A 23339-nucleotide genomic window follows, 5' to 3' on the forward strand; every position below is an offset into this window, starting at 1 on the left:
GTGTTCAAGGATGGAACCCAGTATGATTCGATAAAGGAACTTTCTGATTCAGTTTTCAGTACATGGGATAAAATTCCTTCACAACTGATAAAAAACTTAGTCGCAAGCATGCCGAAGAGAATTTTTGAAGTAATTCGTAATAATGGAGGCTATACTAAATACTGAGACCCTTTTTAGTAATTTATAATTGCCTTTTGTTAGATAAATTATCAGTGGTCTTATCATTTTGACCAGGTGAAAATGTTTGTTTTTTAAAAATAATTATTAGATCAGGGTTAAGGTTTCGAATGAAGCAGATTTCATTTTTTTCCATCATATTTTCTCTTTTAGCAATGGTTTCAACCATTTGTTTCATTAAAAATTCGATAATATGCGTAAACGCTTACTTTCTTAAGTGGTCTTATGATTTTGACCAGGACTCTCTCTCTCTCTCTCTATATATATATATATATATATATATATATATATATATATATATAGTCTTTGAAGTTTTTAACCTTTAAAACTATGCAAAAAAATATTTTTTATCATTCGTTAGAAAACCATCTAGTCAGTAAGTCATTTAATCACCTGCAATCACTGCATCAACTAAATATGATGGAAAAAAATGAAATCTGCTGCATTCATTAAATCATTTCTCTCCGATAGGCTCATAAGAGTAGTGGTAGATGGACAAAAATCGGAGGCCTGCAATATAAATGCTGGAGTCCCTCAGGGGTCAATCCTCGGCCCAACTCTCTTCCTGATCTACATCAATGACCTCCCTAAACACATACTTAAATCATTCGTTGACATCTATGCTGATGACACGACCATCTACGGCAACACATCAAAGGCTGTAAATGACGAAGTTCTCTCGGATTCTCTCTCCTCTGATCTCGAGCGCGTGGTTCAGTGGGGGAAGATGTGGCTAGTTACCTTTAATGCATCTAAAACCAAACTCCTATCCTTACATCATCAACGCTCTGATCCCCAGCTGGCATCAATTGTGATGGATGGCTCTCGTCTGGGTGAGGCCCCGTGTTTTGACAAGCTTCTGGGTTTGACCTTTACTCCTGATCTGAAATGGAACACGTACATCAAGTCTGTTGCCAAGGTCGCAGGAAAGATGGTGGGATCCTTCTACCGCTCCAGAAGATATCTCACTACTGATTCAATTCTCTATCTATATAAAAGCCAAGTACGGCCAAGGATGGAATAATGTTGCCATATCTGGGCAGGAGCTGCCAAAAACAGCCTATCATGCCTTGACAGAGTACAAAATAGACTTCGTGGTTTAGTGGGGGATGCCCTTTTCTCTACCCTGCAACTCCTCTCCCACAGAAGAGACGTTGCGAGCCTATCCTTGCTTTATCGTTATTTTCATGGCAGGTGCTCGTCTGAACTCCGATCTCTGGTCCCCCCTCGCCAATTTTTCACGAAAATCACCCGTCTAGCTGAATCCACTGTGAAAAATTTCCCCCACTCTATATCTGTGCCTAAATCAAAACGCGGATTTCATGAGAAAGCTTCTTTCTTAGAACTGCACGCCTGTGGAACTCTGTTCCGTCTGCCTGCTTCCCTCCGGACTACAACTTGGATGTCTTCAAGTCTAATGTTAACAAATTCCTAATGAACCGCCCCCCTAATTAAACACTTCATAAAATCTCCTCACTAACGTGATGTACTTGCAATAACCCTTATCCCTGAGTGGCTTCCGGGCCTTGATAAGTGGTGATCACTGTGTAAAAAAAAAAAAAAAAAAAAAAAAAAAAACTCGCTCTCGAATTTACTATAATACGAATAATTTATTTTTCAAGGGATCATCAGTTGTTTACTATGAAACACTGTTTCGGGGATTTAAAAACAAAACAGTATGTTACATGATGGCTCCCCAGCAGTGTTGATCAAACACCACCACCCTTAATCTTAGGAAGAAGACATGTTACAAACATCTGATCCAATTTCCTATTCTTAATTGCAATTACTAACCTTTTCATAGTATAAAAATGAATTTCTTACCTGTGCGATTCATCAATTTCCACATTTAAAATGGATACATTTTTTAATTTTTTAATTTATCAGTCTTGTATTTATAAGATTAGGATTACTCCATTTAACTACTTATCACCCCCACTATAATTAGTATTTAGTATATTTACATTCTTATTTATTTAAAATTAGATATATAAAGGTTAAAAATTATTTTTACATATATACATTTTTTTTTTTTAATATATAAATTTATTATATGCAATTATAAATACATTTTATACATCGCTAATATAGTTTTGGATTTCCCTTATTAATATAGTCTGGTTTATCTTAAACGATTCAAAAGCATCAGGATAACGAACAAATGCTTTATTTAACTGTTTAAATATTTTATTTTTATCCCCACCTTGTTTTATCATCCTTATTACTAAGCTAGAAACTGGTGGCATAAAATCTGTTAATTTTAAAGTAACGCGAACTATTCTCAAAAATTCTGACATAATGGTTCCATAAAACATAAAAACAGGGCAGGTACTATCTTTATGCGGCATACGTACTATTTTAAAGGGGAAAGCGTTTCTTTTATCAAATATTTTATAAAGAAAAATCCCATCCTCAATTTTTATATCTAAATCCAGAAATGTAGCCTGTAGTCCTCTATGTTCACAATTCAATTTTAATTCGTTTGGATATATAAGATGTTTATTTTTTTCGAATTCATCATTATCGTTTATACATATAAGGTCATCTATAATATATATATATATATATATATATATATATATATATATATATATATATATATATAAAGCTGAACGTCTGTGTGTGTCTGGTCACGAATAAGCTCCTATATGGTTGACTATTATAGAAAACTGCTCACATATAATAATAGAACATGTATAGAGACACAGGAATGGGTATGTTTGATCTGGCATAATGATGATTCATTAAAATTACGCACCTGGCCCACAAAGTATGGAAATAAGATATTTAAAAATTAAAAAAAAAAAGTTTACAAGTGTTTTTGATATAGATGTACATAAGAATACTTTCATAAGTATGTTTTAACTTAAATAGGGATGGTATAATAAAATTGTGGGGTCTGCGTTCGTGCCTGGCCTCCATAGAATGGAAATAGGCACAAACTTTAATAAAGACTTTTCATATCTATCTGCGTAAGTATACTTTGATAATTATGTTTCAGTTTGAAGAAATATGGTATAATAAAATTATGGGGTGTTTGTTCGCACCTGACCTCCATAGAATGGAAATATGTCACAAAGATTTATAAAGTTTTTTTAATATAGATCCACAGAATATTGTGATAAGTGTTTCAGTGTAGACAGGTATGGTATAATAAATTATGGGGTTCATCTATTTCATTTTTACTTTCATCATATTTTGCTTTGGTTTTGATACTCCCAAATTCAAAGCTATCTCTTTACAACTCTTCCTTTTCATAACCTATCATACTTTCATAAATCAGAGTCCATTTTCTGTCGACTGTTTTTGAACCCAGTCAATGACGGGTACTTTTGCTAGTATATATATATATATATATATATATATATATATATATATATATATATATGATGGTAGCAAATTTGTTTTCGAGCATTGCCATTACTTGATATAGCAAAAAAAAAAATGATATACAGAAGCACGAAAACAAATCAGTGATAGGCCGCACGAAGGTGGTTTTTAAGCCCTGCCAAAATCTGGTATTTTTGGCACACATTGTGCACACATGTGCACCACTAGCAACACGTTCTTGATAGTCACTTCTATGTATTATCAAATGCCGTTTCAAACCACCTGCTGTTTTGTACATCTGCCCACAGTTTACACCGGTTTGATCTGGCAACACAAGAGTGCTTTGTGGCCCACTGTGCTGATGAGTATTCTGGTGGATTATCAGCCCAGCTCTGCTCAGACATAATCTTCCGCACACCTCAGACTAATTTGGCACCCCCGCCCATCCACTGCTCCTTTCACCCTCCCCTTCCAGATATCACACTTAAGTCGCTCATACTGGGTTCGATCAGCCTCAAACTTGCCCACACCTCCCCGCAAGGTCCTTCTCCACTCTCCACTATCCAAAGCAAAACTCCCAGCTTCTTTCATCTATCTCACATTTTTTAAGGTGGACTTCAAACAATCTTTGAATCTCATTTTAGGCTTTTGAGCCAGACGTCTTCCCTCAGTGAGCTCACCATAAAGGAGTTGACTGTCTAATATCCTCACAACAGACCCACTCCATCTCAGTGTATGTGTGATAATGTGAGCTTCAATACTTAGACATTGGGTCCGTTCAAGCACCTCCACGTCACTGACATACAGTTACCAACCCACCCATAAGATTTGTCGTAGACACATCTGGTGAAACCACTCGAGATGTCTCAAATACTTCCTGTATGTTGTCCAAGTTTCACAGGCATAGAGAAGAGCCGAGAGAATGCATGCGGCATAAACCTTCATTTTTGTTGGCAGTGAGATCCTATGACGTTTCCACAAACGTCCGTCCAACTTTACAAAGGCATTACTTGCCCTGCTGATCCGTAATGATACCTCATCATCCAGTGACATCATCTTAGTGACAACCATTATCCTTGACAGATATAAAGTGATAGCTCATAGTATGGCATGCCCGGAGCAGGCAAATACATTAAGACATTTTTTTTCAGATTGATCATCAGGCCCAATGCACTGCAGGCAACCGCAAAGGCGTCACAAGATGCTGCATATCAGCCACCGTATGAGCCACCAGGGCAAATCATGGATGGTGTTGTTGAGTACCTTTGTACTTGCATTGAAGTGCTTGATGTTGAACCCCCCCCCAGTAGTTCGGTAACGGATATAGATACCATCAGAGCAACCTCCAAAAGCCATCCGAAAGATCACGGTGAAATATAACGCAAAGAGTGTGGGTGCTGGAATGTCTCCCTGCTTAACACCATTTTCTACTGTGATAGGATCAGCCAGCTTTCCCCCAACGTTGACCACAGCCTTCATATCATCGTGGAAGAGCTTTAAGATGGTTACAAACTTGTTAGGACAGCCAAGTTTTTTCAAAATCTCCCACAAAGCATCCCTATTGACTGTATCAAAGGCCTTGATTAAATCGATGAACACCTGATACAGGCCCTTTCGCTGTTCTATACATTTCTCCTGTAAAAATCATATCCACTGTTACTCAACATCTTCTGAAACCATACTGCGATTCAGGCAAAACATTGTCAGCAATGTGTTTCAGCAATCTGTCTAGCATGATCCTACAGAGCACCTTACCGACTACTGACAGCAAAGAGATGCCCTGATAGTTTCCACATTCATCTCTGGTACCCTTCTCCTTGTATAGCACCACCATCAATGCATCCTGCCAATCCTGTGGAACACACTCATCCCGCCAAGCAGTCTGCAACAAAACCGCTAAGCATTGCATAATCTTGGGTCCAGAACATTTAAAGATCTCTGCATGCAAACGATTCAGGTCAGGAGACTTTCCATTGTTCAGTTTATGGACAGCTGCTTCAACCTCCTGGAGAGAAGCAACCTCTGCCAAAACATCCTTGACCAGATTGCTAGGAATTGACCTAACAAACTCCTGATCAACGTAAGAAGGCCTGTTCAGGAGGTCATCGAAATGCTCCCTCCATCTATGAAGAATGTCGGTAGGATCTCGAAGAAGATCCCCACCATCTCTCGAGTGCAAAGGAGTGATATGTGATCTGGATGGTCCGTAAACCACAAGCAGTAGGCTGTATAAGACCTTGGTGTTGTTCGAATCCGAGGCAAGCTGTATTTCCTCAGCTTTCTGTCTCCACCATTCGTCCTGCATGTTTCGCAACTTCCTCTGCACCTCATGTTTGATTGCCTTAAAATTGTCCCTCAATCAATCTTGCTCATCATCCGTCAAACCATCCCCGAGATAAGCATGCAATGCCCTGGCCTTTGAATCAAGCAGAGCCTGAATTTCAGTATCATTCTCATTGAATCAATCCTGATGCTTATGCTCACAATAACCTCTCTCTCACATACCTCATAGACAGACTCCTTAAAAGCAGACCAAGTGTTTTCACAGTCGATCTCTTCCATCTCCTTAACTAGTTTCTCTCTCATAATATTGTCCCTTAGACGGTCAACATTAAGTCGCTTTGGAATAGCCACACCAGGTCCGCTCATCTTGGGTTTCACAACACACTTAATCTTTGCACGGACCAACCAATGGTCAATCCAGCACTCTGCATCACGCATGACACAAACACTGCAGATATCCCTCATCTCACGCTTTCTGACTAACACATAGTCTATCAAGTGCCATTGTTTGGAACCAGGATGCATCCAGGTCGTTTTGTATTCGTCCTTACAAAATCTCTTTCCACTCTAGCATTAAAATCTCCAAGAATGAAGCTCTTATCAGCAGAGGGATTGCATCTTACTACACTGCACAAAGCAAGGTAGAAAGCAACCTTTTCATCTTCTGTTGCATCCATAGTGGATGCATAGACACTCAAAAAAGTTGTATAACGACCATTTCCCAGAGGTAACCTCATAGTCATATATATATATATATGCACTTATATATATATGCTTATATATATATATATATATATATATATATATATATACATCGATAGATATATTACCTATTTTGGCAATTTTATAAGTTCTAAATCTCAGCGATTATTGCTCAGAATTTAACAAATGAAGTCTCATTGGAAAGGTAATGACCTGAAATTATGTAGTGCGCTATGTGACCTTTGACCTTAAGGGGATCATCCAAAGCCTTTTTTTTCTTTTTGGCACGTTTTTTAACCTTTTAGAAATAAGCAACCAATTATTAGATTTTTACATACTAAGGTGTTTTGAACGGCCTTTAGCTTAATTTATGTAATATTAGGTGTAAATTTTGCCCTTTATATCGCACATTAAGGAAACATTCATTTTTTTCTAAAATTTATATCCCAATTCACAGGCATAAAATGTTTCAGTCATTATTTTCCTAGTCTTGCATATGAATTACAAAATATCTGATATTTTTCTCCAAATCTCTGGCCTTCATGGAGAGGAGACTAAAACTTGCTAATATGATTTCAAATGATGTGAAATAAAAGCAAGAGGAGACTTGATTCCAAACTTCCATTATATTATTTTAAATTTCTTTATATTATTCGTTTTTTTTATATTTATATCAGATACATAACAATGGTAAATATTTCTCATATGTTATACCTCCCCTCTTTTGAAATGGGGGATGATTATAAATATCTCCAGTATCAAATAATCCTTATACATTGTGAAATTTATTTTATGTATGAAAACCAAAGAGGGGAGAAATAACATATGAGAAATATTTATCATTGATATGTATCCGATATAAATATAAAAAAAAGAATAATATAAGGAAATTAATAATAAGGCAATGGAAGGTTAAGAAATCATTTAAAATCATATTAGCAAATCACCCCTCTATCAAGGCCAGAGTTTTTCGGATATATATATATATATATATATATATATATATATATATATATATATATATATATATATATATATATATATACTAGCAGTTCAGCCCGGCTTTGCTCGGACCCTATGTACTGTTTATAACTTGCCCTATGTGTGAATATACTTTATGTAAGATTTCAAATGTTTAGACCAAAATTTGTCTGAGTAATTTCGTAGAGACTGCATAGGTCATTTTTTAACGTTGACCCCAATTTTGACCTCTTAAAATTTAATATTTTGGTCTCAAATCAATATACAAAGTTTTACCCATGTCCAAGTTACATACATCTAAAATATAAACTCTTTAAACCCAAAATTGGTGGAGGAGTTTGGTAGAATCTGCAAAGGTCAACTCTTTCAATTTTAACCTTTTGGCAGCCAAATTTTTTGCCCCCAAACTGATTAAAATGCTTGCCGCGTGTCTGAAAACCCATTATGTAAAAATTTCAAATGTTCAGAAACAAAATTGGCTAAGTAGTTTGCTGAACACCGCAAAGGTCAAATCTTTTGAACTTTAACCCCTTGGCAGCTCAAATTTTCGACCCAAACCAATTAAAAGGCTTGTCCTATTTCTGAAAGCCCTTTATGTACAATTTTAAATGTTTAGATCAGAAATTGGCTGAGTAATTTGATAGAGACCCCAATTTTGGCCCCTTAACAATTACTTTTTCAGGATCAAATCAAAACAAAAAGTTTGATCCATGTCCAAGTAACCTACATTTAAAATTTCACGTGTTTAGACCCAAAATTGGCGGAGAAGTTTGGTAGATTTCCAAAGGTCAAAGGACTTTGACCTTTTGACAGCCAAATTTCTGGCCGAAAACAAATTAAAAACATTTTTTCCAAATCGCAATATTCCTTATGTCAAATCTCGAGTCTGTATACAGAAAATTTACAGAGTTATTTTTTTTTTTTTTTCTTTTTTTTTTTTTACACAGTGATCACCACTTATCAAGGCCCGGAAGCCACTCAGGGATAAGGGTTATTGTAAGTACATCACGTTAGTGAGGAGATTTTATGAAGTGTTTAATTAGGGGGGCGGTTCATTAGGAATTTGTTAACATTAGACTTGAAGACATCCAAGTTGTAGTCCGGAGGGAAGCAGGCAGACGGAACAGAGTTCCACAGGCGTGCGGTTCTAAGAAAGAAGCTTTGCTCATGAAATCCGCGTTTTGATTTAGGCACAGATATAGAGTGGGGGAAATTTTTCACAGTGGATTCAGCTAGACGGGTGTTTTTCGTGAAAGATTGGCGAGGGGGGACCAGAGATCGGAGTTCAGACGAGCACCTGCCATGAAAATAACGATAAAACAAGGATAGGCTCGCAACGTCTCTTCTGTGGGAGAGGGGTTGCAGGGTAGAGAAAAGGGCATCCCCCACTAAACCACGAAGTCTATTTTGTACTCTGTCAAGGCATGATAGGCTGTTTTTGGCAGCTCCTGCCCAGATATGGCAACAGTATTCCATCCTTGGCCGTACTTGGCTTTTATATAGATAGAGAATTGCATCAGTAGTGAGATATCTTCTGGAGCGGTAGAAGGATCCCACCATCTTTCCTGCGACCTTGGCAACAGACTTGATGTACCTGTTCCATTTCAGATCAGGAGTAAAGGTCAAACCCAGAAGCTTGTCAAAACACGGGGCCTCACCCAGACGAGAGCCATCCATCACAATTGATGCCAGCTGGGGATCAGAGCGTTGATGATGTAAGGATAGGAGTTTGGTTTTGGATGCATTAAAGGTAACTAGCCACATCTTCCCCCACTGAACCACGTGCTCGAGATCAGAGGAGAGAGAATCCGAGAGAACTTTGTCATTTACAGCCTTTGATGTGTTGCCGTAGATGGTCGTGTCATCAGCATAGATGTCAACGAATGATTTAAGTATGTGTTTAGGGAGGTCATTGATGTAGATCAGGAAGAGAGTTGGGCCCAGGATTGACCCCTGAGGGACTCCAGCATTTATATTGCAGGCCTCCGATTTTTGTCCATCTACCACTACTCTTATGAGCCTATCAGAGAGAAATGATTTAATGATTGAGAAAACATTTCCAGTTATACCGTAGCTGGAAATCTTGTGAAGTAGACCCTTATGCCATAGTTTGTCAAAGGCCTTTGATATGTCGAGAGCAATTGCCCTAGAAAGGAAGCCTTTGTCAAGAGATTCACTAATCCTGTGGGATATAACCGTCAGCACATCTGCGGTAGATCTTGCAGAGCGGAAACCATATTGTGTGTCACTAAGAAGGTTATTCCTGCTGAGGTGGTTGACTATTTCTCTATTTAATATTGATTCCAGTAACTTACTCATAACACAGAGAAGACTTATTGGTCTGTATTGAGAGGGAGATGACTTATCACCTGAATTCTTAAATACAGGGCAAACTGAGGAGGTCTTCCAGGGGGTCGGAAAGCACTTCTCCTTAAGGCAGCTCTTAAATAGTTTCGTAAGTATGGGAGCAAGTTCTGGTTGAAGCTTTTTTAACACTATAATTGGGATGCCATCAGGGCCAGTTGCTTTACTGGAATCTAGGTTTTTTATTAGCTTGGCGACCTCATGCACGGATATTTGTATGTTACCTAGCTTGTTCTGTGTTATAGGAGGAAATATGGGGAGTTGATGGCCTTCGTCGCATAGGGTAGAATTAGCTGCAAAGTTCTTTGCAAATAGTTTGGCCTTGTCTGACGCTGACGAGATAACCTCTGGTCCATTGATAATGGTTGGGATAGAACGCACACTTCTGTTCAAGATCCTATTTGTTATTTGCCAAAACTGGTGGGAACCAAGCCGCTGATCAGCTACCTTGGATTTAACAGACTGGGCATATAGCTCTCTTGCATTTTTTATTACTCTTTTACAGTGGTTACTGGCAGTCCTGAAAGCAGCTTTAGTCTCAGTGCATCTATTACGTTGGTAGTTATGGAAAAAGTGATTTCTGTGCGCGATAGCAGCAGCACATTCTGGGGAGAACCATGGCTGGCTGTTAGGTTTTTGTTGGAATTTTTTAGATGGTATGAATTGGTCTATGCCTACAATTAACCATTCGGTCAGATCTGATACTATAGAGGACACTTCCTTTTTAAACATGGAGTGCAGAGGTAAATCAGATATGAATGTACGGAAGCTATCCCAGTCAGCCATAGAGTATCGGTATACAGTACGGTGGAGGGGTACGTCTGATGGCTTCTTACATTTTGTTTTTATCTTAACTGATACGACGGAGTGGTCGGAGGATCCTAAAGGAGAATGAACGGTACATGAACATAGCTCAGGGGAAGTTGAAAGAAAAAGGTCTAAGAGGCTTGCATATTGATTGGGTGTATCGGGCACACGGGTGGGTTCGCGAACAATCTGAGTGAGGTCATAAGCAATGGCAAAATCATGACAAAACCTCCCCTCATCATCTGTCTTATTTGAATGGGTCAGCCATTCCACGTTATGGACGTTGAAGTCACCACAGATGTGGATGTTAGCCGAGGGATGTGAAGACAGTATGTGGTCTATTTTCTCAGATATGCTCTTAAAGATAGTAACTTCGCTGTTGTGGGGCCTATAGAGGGCAAATATAAATACAGTGGTGTTAGCAAGTGCAACCCTGAAGCACATATAGGGTAAATTAGGATCTTCTCTAGAGATATCCCTGCCACATGGGAAGCCATCCTTAATGTAGGCACATATTCCATGCCCATGGCGATCTTGGGAGTCAGATTTAGCTGTTAAATTGGAGTATCCATTAATTATGAACTCATCTAGGGAAGTGGTCGGCCCTATTCCAGTTTCACATAGAAATAATATGTCCGGTTTCGTCTCCTGTAATTGGGTTTCAACCTCTGGAAGGTTGGAACGTAGACCCCTGATATTGGAGAAGGAGACCTGGTAGTAGGGGTCTACGCTGGAAGATGGGGTTCTAGGTTTAATCGAATTTTTATTCTGGAGATATTTCATGTTGAGGTTTTGGGATTTGTGGAATAGGTCGGCATGCTTGGTTAGAGCAGTACAGAGAGGGAAAATCTACAACAGTGTAGTAAATAATGGGCAATCAACAATTCCCCCACTAACCAACAATCACGAGGTTGTCTCCTCAGCAACCAACAAGGCTAACATGCTTGCCAGTCGGTTTGCCTCAAACTCCACACTGGACCCTTCCAACCACCCCCTACCTGACTTTCCTATGCGGACAGACGCCACACTAGACGATCTGAAAACCACCCCTGCTCAGGTGCATGCTATCATAAAAAACCTTGACACCTCAAAAGCATGTGGACCCGATCTTATCCCAGCTGTGCTATTAAAAAAGTGCTCAGCCGAAGTAGCTCCAGTTCTCTCCAAACTCTACAACAAATGCCTTAATGAAGCTTGCTTTCCGGGCTGTTGGAAAACTGCTTCTGTTGTACCAGTATTCAAGAATTCTGGCGAAAGGACAGACCCATCAAATTATCGCCCCATTAGCCTCCTCCCACTTTTTGCCAAAATATTTGAGACCATAATTAACCATGCTCTAGTCCATCATCTTACAGATGCTAAACTACTGACTGACAAACAATATGGATTTAGACAAGCCCGTTCCACAGCAGACATCCTCACCGTGATCTCTGAACGTATATACCAATCACTGGACAAAGCGGGGGAAGGCAGAGCGGTAGCTCTAGATATATCTAAGGCTTTTGACAGGGTATGGCATGAGGGTCTCTTCAGGAAGATTAGATCTTACGGTATCACTGGTAGAATACTTAACATAATTAAATCCTTCTTAGATAAGAGAAAAATCCAGGTAGTCCTCGACGGTCGCACATCTAAACAATATGATATAAATGCGGGAGTGCCCCAGGGTTCTATCCTTGGACGTCTATTGTTCCTGATATTCATAAATGACCTCCCCGACAACATTGCCTCTGAGATGGGTATATATGCTGATGACACTACACTCTATGGCAGACACGACAGGAAGACGAATGAACACATTTCTAAAGAAATGGCAGAAACACTAGAGGAAGACCTCCAATCTGTAGTGGAATGGGGACAAAAGTGGTTGGTCGCGTTCAATGCTGCCAAGACTAAACTAGTTTCATTCAATAATTACAAGAAACCCTCTCTACCACCAGTAGCAATGGCCAACGACTCTTTATCTGAGAGTCCATCTTTCAAACTCCTTGGCCTAACGTTCACAGGAAACATGAGTTGGAACAATTACATTGAAGGCATTGCCAGGGCCGCTGCAAGAAAGGTAGGCTCTCTCTACCGTGCTAGAAAACTACTAACACCCGAAAGTATCCTGTACCTCTATAAGGCCACCATTCGCCCATGTATGGAGTATTGCTGCCACATCTGGGCTGGTGCATCTGCTACTAGTCTCTCGCTCCTTGACAAGGTTCAAAAGAGAGTCGCAAATCTGATAGGCCCTGAACTGGCATCTAAGCTTCAGCCTCTGTCCCATCGACGAAATGTTGCATCCCTCTGCCTGTTCTACAAGTATTTTAGTGGTGAATGCTCTGATGAACTGCAATCACTTGTGCCCCCACGACGCGAGCACCCTCGACAAACCCGACAGGCTACTAGATCCCACCCCCACACTGTAGAGGTCCCTAGATGTAAAAGATCTTTTTACTCCAATAGTTTCTTCCCCAGAACCGCAAGACTCTGGAATTCCATTCCAGGTCCCTGCTTCCCCAACAGTACTGACGTGCAGAAGTTCAAGTGTAACGTGAACCGACACCTTGCTGCCCAAATCCCTACATAGTACCCCAGTAGTTGTTGCCCCTGATAGTAGCCCCCTACACCAAAGTGGCAATTTGCCTTGTTTGGGGTGAAAATGTAATAAAAAAAAAAAAAAAAAAAAAAGAGAGAAAAAGACAGGAAAAATTTTTTTTTATTTGTAGCACACGAAAAGGTAAAGCCGTAACAATTACCCACTAGTATGGCATCGAGAGGCCCCACCAGAGACTACTGCATGGTCCAGATCCACTCACCAAATGGCAATACAGCAGTCCCAGTACTTTGCGCCTGCTGATAGGACAGCCTCCTTAGTGGTTAATCCAAGGTTCGGGTCCCTGACTATCAGGCAGATAACGTCAGCCCAGACAAAACGTTTACCTCCAGCACCCTTACTAGTGACATGGCAACAGGGACAGACAAAGACAGAAAAATATCCGACATCTCAGACTACTGGTCACCAAGTAGTACCGACCTTTAAGCAGCTTTTTCTTCACCCTTTGTCAGAAACATCACTCATTGAATGAGGACTGAATGACAAAATAGGAGAAGCGAGAGTTACTGGAGCTGCCGATAACACATCAACTGTATTATCTACTCTCCATTTTAAAAAAAAAAAAAAAAAAAAAAAAAAGAAAAAAAGTGGGGAGGAGAAAGGGGAATGGGTACAAGTGACTTATATCTAAGTAGTAAGTCCGGTGCGAACTTAATAATTCATGACACTTTTGGTGATAATCTCCCCTCCCATATTAATGGGTGGAAGTTTGTCCGTTATCTATCTAGTTTGAATCATTAAAGTTTCATCTTATAATTAATTAAAATCCAATAATTAACTATTATCAATTTGTAAAGACTGCTTAATATTAATTTACATTAGAGTTTAAATAATTATTCAAGGTTTTAGTTTAGGAGGTCCGTTTTCATGAGTGACTTTCTTTGCACTGTATTATATTTCGAATGTACTTGAACATAAGGCTAACTATATAAGGTAGGATTCGAAAACAAGAAGTATTTTCAATACAGGCAAGCTTGCAGTAATAGTATATATTAAGTATACTACTTAAATAAAGTCCTAAGTTTATCTACTCTAGAGAATAATTTCCGGCATTTTTTTTTTTCGTTAGTTGCCGGCATTTTGATTGTTTGTTTTCATCGTTCAGCTTTGTAGTAGGAGGGGGGGCGGATAAGACGGAATACAGACAAAAAGACAGGAGAAATACAGACAAAATACATAAAACACGAAAAGTAAATTTAAAACAATGTAACAAAACATTTAGGATTAGTTTAGAAAAAAAAAAAAAATAAAAAAATAAAAAAATAAAAAATAAAAATACTTAACGTTTTTGCACTAGAGATTCCGCCAGCGGTTTTTTTATCAACTGTTAGCTAGCATATGGCTTACTAGAGTGACAGGAGATTTCTACTTCCGGATGACTTGGTCGAGTGCCTATCTATAGAATAAAAGTCGTAACGCTTCTATGTGTAAACAATATCTAATTTACATTTTTTTTTGTTAAAAAAAAAAAAAAAAAAAAATTAAAAAAAATTCTAGCTTTTTTTTTATAAAGTCCTAAGTTTATCTACTCTAGAGAATAATTTCCGGCATTTTTTTTTTTTCGTTAGTTGTCGGCATTTTGATTGTTTGTTTTCATCGTTCAGCTTTGTAGCAGGAGGGGGGGGGCGGATAAGACGGAATACAGACAAAAAGACAGGAGAAATACAGACAAAATACATAAAACACGAAAAGTAAATTTAAAACAATGTAACAAAACATTTAGGATTAGTTCAGAAAAAAAAAAATAAATAAAAAAAATAAAAAATAAAAAAAATAAAAATAATTAAAAAAAAAAATAAATAAATAAAATAAAAAAAAAAATAAAAAAATAAAAAAAATAATTAAAAAAAATAAAAAATAAAAATAACAAAAATTAAAAAAAAAAAATAAATAAATAAAAAAATAAAATATTTGGTAGGGAAATGTACACAGACACACACACAAACAGACATTTTCAGTTTTATAGATACTAGCATGGGCGCCCGGCGTTGCTAGGGTGTTTGGAGGTGTATTTTGAGCAAAAATTAAAAAAGAGGTAGTAGGAAGGCAGGCTCGAACCCGTACCACAAAGGAAGAAAAGAACGGGAAAAACCTGACGTCTTTGCTGTTACGACCACTGCCAAACCGGAAGTGACGTAGGTTTTAATTAAGGCTAGACAATTGAAAGGAGAGGATGACTTTCGAAAATATCGGCGAAAAAAGCGACCCCGCTTGTAGAAAAGTGCCTAGTCGAAGGTGAAGATATTAATGTTTTTAGCCATTTTTTCTATATTTGTCGTCTGAAAGATCGAACTTCAAAATTTGTAAAAATTCGTCATGTCTGTCGAAAGTTTTAGGCAGACATACATACATACGTACATTTATATATTGGTAACTCAAATTTTCGACCCAAACTAATAAAAGATTGCCCTATATCTGAATACCCTTTATGTCAAATTTCAAATGTTTAGATCAGAAATTGTCTGAGTAATTTAGTAGAGACTGCAGAGGTCAATTTTTTTTTTAACTTTGACCTCTATTATGACCCCTATGTATAAGAGGTACTTGGATCCTATTTAAAACTATATCGTCTTTAAGAATGGTCCTAAACTCTATCTTCGATGGACATTTATTCCGTAGATGCTTAATTTTCATACCTTTCCTAAATTAGTTCCCCGGTGTCTAATTTTCCTAAATTTAATTAAATTAAAATAAAAATATAAAAAGCGATTTTCAATGTTTTTGATTCATTTAGGATTTTATCTGATTTTGCTTTAATTGGCTGGTGGGTTTTGTCCGGTGTCTTATCCGGTTTCCTAGGTGTATATACGTGTATATACGTGTATATGTATAAATACATATATATATATATATATATATATATATTTAAAAGAGTGTAGCCATCAACAATTGTGGGTTTTTTTTAAAGGTTTTCATCATATTTTTATTTTTATAACGCGTTTCGAGCTTAGGGTGTGCTCTCTTCAGATATTTTCGTAAAAAGTTTTTCTTTAAAATGGGAGTTTGTGGATATGCCTCCGCTGATATTAAATATGTTTTTCATAGTGGGGCGATGCGTGTGTTCAGTGTTTAGACGTTCTGTCTCCAACTTTAAGTGTTTCACTGTGACCGGTCAAAGTTAGTTTCAAAGAGTGTTTTTTAGTCCATATGGTGAAGGTTTTTATGGCTTCTTTAGGGTTCTTTTTTAAAGACTTTCTTTCCCCATGTATAGCATACACTCACACACAATCCCATACGCATACATATATATTCATGTACATGTACACATACACAGGCACACACACATACACACGCGTACATACACACGCGTACATACATAGAAATATATGTAGGAGCATACATATATACACATATACATACCCACCTACACACTCACACACGCACTCGCATACATCCACCGCTAACAATTATTTTTATTTTTTTATTTTTTATTTTATATACATATATATATATATATATATATATATATATACACTTTTTTTTTTTTTTCCCTACCAAAACACGCATGTATATATGCGCTTAATCATTCAGACATATGTACACGCACCCACACACACACACACAAGTAAGATGGAGAATAATAGGTAGAAGATATATATACACACACATACACGCACATACACACATATATGTACACACATATATGTATGTGCACATACACTCACAAACATCCACATACTATGTAGGCACATACACATACACACACACATGCACACACACAGACATATGCAGGGGCTCACACATACGCGTATATCCATATTCACACGAACACATTTACCCACTCATACATGTGCATACATATGTATATATACATACATACACACATACATACGGATGCGTATACACTCATCCACCCATATATATATATATATGGGCACATGCATTCACAATCCCACACACACATACATATTCATACATCCCACCTTATGTATATATTGGTTGGAGTTTCCTTTCCAATCCATGCACATATGCATACATGGATTCGGTCACCCAAACATAAGTGCACGTATATATACAAACAAGATGTAGCATAGATAACAGATGATATATAATTATACACACACGCATACACAATCATATGTGTACACCCACGCACATACACATATACACACGCACACACGCGTGCACACACACATACATACGTTTAATTTCTAGTTGTTTGTTTAGTTAAGAGAAATGGTACTGTACTGGGTATGGGCGCGCGCACCCGCGAAAGTGTGCGTGTGCCTTATTGTGCTTTTTTGTTGTTTCGTGTGTGAGGGTGCACACCTACCCAAGCATGCATGCGTGTAAGTGTATTTTGTGTTTTGCCTATTTATGTGTATAATTATGGAGAGACGTTTAAGGCGGGGTTAAACTTTGTTATGAAATTTTTTTCTTGAGTTAGCAAGTAGAAGTAGTTGTCAGTTTGGAAGATGGGCATTATCTCGAATCTGCCTCCACTGCATGCGTGTATATGTTGTGATACATGTAGGTGTCTATTTTTCGCGATTTTGATGTTGGATCGGTGTAGGGCTACTCTATTACTAAGGTTTTTTGTAGCGCCTATGTAGGATTTATCGCATGCTGGACATTTTATTACATAGATTACGTTTTTTGAGGTGCAATCTAGGTTTTTTTTAATTTTGAATGTTTGTATGGGGTTCGCAAATGTGTATGTGTTTCCCTCTAATATTATGTTGCAGACTCCACATCGTTGTTTGTTGCATTTTGTGACTCCTTTTGTTGCGTCTTGATTGAGTTTGGATGAGGTAAGAATGCGTTTTAGGTTTTTGGGTTGGCGTTTGCTTTTTATTATTTTTGTTGTTTTAAGGAAATTGTTTAGTTTGCTGTTTTGGTTAAGTAGGACGAGGTTTTTCGTTATATATATATATATATATATATATATATATCAGTGGCGACTCTAGTCTATTATTGCTTGTCGTGCCGCCCTCCCTGCCCTTTGTCAACTTTAGTTCCCAATCCGTGGTCCATGGACCCAAATAAGTAATCATAGTTGCTATTGCGTGATTCTTCATTGCATAGCACAGATTGACTAACGTACCTTGCATGGTGTTTGTTTTTTTTTGTTTTTTTTGTGAACAATCACGATACTATATAATTTGTGGTCTTGTTGATACAGTAGATAAGATATTTTCCCTTTCAAAAGTATAGAAGAAAAGAGATATTCATTACTATGAGTAGAAAAATATGTTTATTAGAATAAAGAAATTGATGACAATGACAACTAACCAGGTTAGCAATAGATACAAAGAATTCGTAAATAAAGTCCGTGGTAAAATTGAATGTAGTGAAGCGACTGAAATATTTCGGCAACTGAAGTAATGTTCTCCAAAAACGGCGATTAAATTTTCCCATAATATAGTAAGGTAATATTGATGAATAAAGTTGGGTTTAAATAGCTGTGAAATGATGGATGCAGCAAGAAAAGTTACATACAGGGTTTTTATGAAAAAAAATTACAAAGTATTTACGTGTCACTACGGAATTCTACGAAGGTTTATTGGATTGACGGGTTTCTTAGTATTAATATAAAATGACTTAAAACCCGTATTTTTCGTAGATTTCTATGATTCAAAATTCACGAAAAAAAAAATTCCTCAAAAAAACAAATTCACTCTTATTCAAAACCTGTTCTTTATTAATTAATGAAACAATAACTTCATCACTGATATTTATTTACAATCTGATATACACGCGTGGTTATGTTTACACAGAACTATTCGTGCTACTACATATTGCAACAGTAGTAGTAATCGTTCTTCATGTGTTTATGCGTATGTATGTGTCTAGAGACCTCTCTCTCCCCTCTCTCTCTCTCTCTCGGCCCCTCATCCTCTTCCTAAAACAGACATCAGCAGGCTCGATCGTGCTAAATATTTTAGGCACTATAAGTGGGCTTCACTTTGCGGGTGATTACAGAAAAATCTGGATTTCTCTAACATTATGATTATTACGAGTAAAGGTTTGGCTTGGCACGAATTACGGACGTTCAACGTCATAGCCGCTGTTATGGAGTTTTCAATGAATCTGGCGGTGGCCAGGCAAAGACAACTCGTTCAAAACAGCATCCTTGTATTATTCCCAGATATATTTATGAATTTTTTGCTACTTAGTTATCGAAACTTGAATAGATATGTAATTTAATTGAGATCAGACTAAGTATGTTTGCTTGAAATTAATGGATGATTTTTTAATCCATTTTGAATAACACTAACCAAATTATTGGTCGTGCTGGGCACGAGTGGCACTAGTCCCATCTCCGCCCCTGATATATATATATATATATATATATATATATATATATATATATATATATATATATATATATCAATATATATATATATATATATATATATATATATATAGTAAAATTGGTAATTAGTAAAAACCTGAAGAAAGTGCTCAATACTATTGCAGAGCAAATATGTGTTTTATTTTTTTCATTACCGTTTAATCTGTTTGGTTACATATGTTTCGGATGTTGGATCATGTTTACGATCCAGCAGCCTCGTCAGACCTTACAAACGCACACACACACACACATACACACACACACACACACACACACACACACACACACACACACACATATATATATATATATATGCTAAAACTGATAATTAGTAAAATTGGTATATATATATATATTTATATATATATAGATAAAATTAGTATATATATATATATATATTTATTTATATATATATATATATATTTATATATATATATATATTTATATATATATATATATATATATATATATATACTAGTAATGAGACGATTCCAAATTTTTCCCGATTCCGATTCAATTACCGATTTCGTCTTAAATTCCCGATTCCGATTCTTTTTCAATTTCTAAATATTTATTATTGATTTGTTTTTGTCTTTTTCTTTTTTTTTTGTATTACTCTAAAACTTTCTCATGTCTGCATATATTTTCGCAAACAAAAAATGTACTTGTGTGGGTGTTGGGGGGCATATATTAAATATAGAGGAGGGGGGGCTAAATATTTTTCTCGAATATTTTCCTTTTAATTGATTGCAAAACATGAATCAACTAAAGATTCATTTCTCTTTTAAAACAAAGCCGATTTGCATTTGTCATTAGTTGGCAAAATGCTATTTGAATATTTCATAAACAATTGAAAATAATTGACGATTGTTATGCTAAATAAAACGGTATATGAACAGTCTAGTTAACAAAGACCTCTCTCCATTTAAAACATGAGTGTGTAAATAACATGGTTACTATATAGAAAACAATGCTTAACTTAAGAACGGATGTGAATGTATTATTAACTCTTCTATACCATCTGTTCTACCAAAGAATGTTCAGGTGTTTGCCCTAATTATAAATACTTGTCCGGTTATTACTACTGACAATGTCATAGATATGTAGTAGATTGATTTGTTTTAATGCAGAAACAAAAACAAAAACAAAAAAACACACGAAACAAAAAACAAGACACTGATAATTATAATAGAAATAATTTTTACGAATATTGTGAGAATTTAAGACAACCACCCTTCGCTAAAAATAATATTTTCATTTTGTTTTCTTCGAGTTTTATTTTATTTTATGCGATTGCATATGGACACCTTGAAAATCTTGCCGGGAAAGAACACAAACAATTATTTTTAATTTTAAAATTTGTACATTAATTTAACCTAAAATGATGAATACTCATCATTTCCAGGCTACTCTAAGATTGTAGAAATGTTCACTCACTCGAAGTCTGACTGGCAAAGGTTGTAAAACTATGCGTAATCGCTTAGACCCCCCCCCCTCAAAAAAGCTTACAGAATTTATTTTCATGAGGAAAATAATAATTTTTGGTTAGTGTTCTAAAATGCTACAATGTCTCTGAAATGAAAAATAATTTTACATCCAATTAATATTGAATCAGATCTCCACCCTAAGTTCTTAAATAATTGTCTTGTTTGTTTATCTTTCCACCAAGTTTTTTTTAAGTGTTTACGTGTTATCGCCTTAAAATATAATCTTGTTTTCTTTTAGAGAGACTCAATATACTACTACTACTTGTAAGTTCTTATATATTATAAGTTTAAATTTGAAAAAATATATAAAAAGTTATAAAAATACTAACCCATTTTTGAATCTATAATACAGTTTAAATGTATTTAGAATAGATTTTTAGAAATGCACTAACATTTTAATGTTGGCAAAATGTCCATGTCTTTCAGTGGAAACAAACCACCCAACGGTTTCAAAAATTTATTTGTAGTCTCGATGTTATTGCGTCTATAACCAGAAGAAGTAGAAAATGCAACCCCAAGATCAGATGCATCTTTAATTCTCAACTCGGTATTGTCGTTTCCGTTTCTTTTATTTCTGAGCCTTTGGAAAACTATTTTCCCAGAAATCAATGATGCCCAGAAATATTTTTAAAAAAAGGGGCTGAATCTGCAACAAAGTTCTGTCAGGCTGACGGCGTTAATTGTCTTCTTCAGAATAGAGAAAAGATGATAGACACTGCAATAGACGAGTCAAACAAAACTCTGCTCTGAAATGAGGACAAGCATGGAGCATCGTATCCGCAAAAAGAAACGAATGGGTGGTGAATGATGGACTGATGCAGCACTGGGGTTTCATATAGAGTTTAGACGGGAAATGCTGTTTGTCATAGACAGGTGAACTGAAGAAATATCTTGCAAATTTCAACAAGTTCACAATCTTGCAAGTAAATACGCATTTTTTACACCGTCAAATCTGCTTGATGATAATTATGATTGCCAACTTGGTAAAGTTGACGAAAATATAGATAAAGATAAATTCTTTGCCGAAAGGAAGCGATTACAGTATTTGTGAAAGCTTCAGGAAAAGATAAAATTAATGGACCTCTTGAACTTTTGAACTTTATACAGAGATACCACCTTGGGGATTCTGTCCCTAATATTGTGATCTTGCTGTTCATTTTCCTTACCCGAGCTATTAGCATTGCCAGCTGTGAGCGCTCTTTCTCGAAACTGAAGCTCATAAAAAATTAGCTTCGATCAAAAATGAGCCAGACAAGGCTTACAGACTTGGCAATCCTCTCTATAGAGAGGGAACTCCTCGATAGGGTGAATTTTTGTAGAGTTATTTATAACTTTGCCGAAAAAAAGCGCGAAAAGTATGTTTGTAAATTTTCAACCGACTTGATGCCTTGCGATATTTCTCTCACAAAAATAAATTTATAGCCTTATTTTCAATTCATAAATACATGTATTAAAAAAAAAGTTTAACTATTTTTAAAAGGATTGAAACATTATTAACAACAACAAATTTCTTAAATTTTGTGCTTAAACGGGGCGATTATACACACGGATTTCAAAAGCCATGGATACAAGCCATTTTTTTTCTTTTTAGAAGGCTCGACCTCTTAATAATAACATTATGAAGAAAAGGAAAAGAAAACTACATCGGAGTAACTTCTCTTTGATACAGTCATGTTTTTTTGTGAAAATTCGGAAATAACAACAATAAAAAAGTAAATATAATGATTTCATCATTTTCATCTTTTCATGTTTTCAAATATTCACATTTAAATTTATAAAAAGAAAGTTTTCTAAAATGTGTGACTTTCCATTTCTTAAATTTTTGTGCTTAAACACAGTGATTACACACAAGGATTTCAAAAAGCGCCAATATAAGACCTTTTTTTTCTCTTCGAGAGGCTCGAACTCTTAAGAAAACTACATCCGACTATCCTCTCTTTGATACAGCCATGTTATTTGGCGAAAATTCGGACTTTAACAACAACAAAAAAGTAAATAAAAATGATTTTATCATTTCATAACATTTTCAGGTGTCCAAATGTTCTCATTTAAATTTATTATTATATTTGTTTGTGTAGCCAATTAATTTAATTTAACATTTTTATAATTTGAATTATACGTTTTTGTTTGGAAAAACAATATTTTTTTTATTTTTTGTGGCATATTAACGTTTGCATAATTCTCTTCAGATTTATTTTTACATACTCATTATGATTAAAATTATTGAAAAGAAATTGTTAAATTAAATTAAAATTAAAAAAGGGGGGATTGTGTAAACATTAGTTCAATGAAAATAAATATTTTTAGGGCT

This window comes from Euprymna scolopes, chromosome 12, assembly GCF_053919585.1.
Source record: "Euprymna scolopes isolate OS-2025 chromosome 12, ASM5391958v1, whole genome shotgun sequence".
NCBI classification, from domain to species: Eukaryota; Metazoa; Mollusca; class Cephalopoda; order Sepiida; family Sepiolidae; genus Euprymna; species Euprymna scolopes.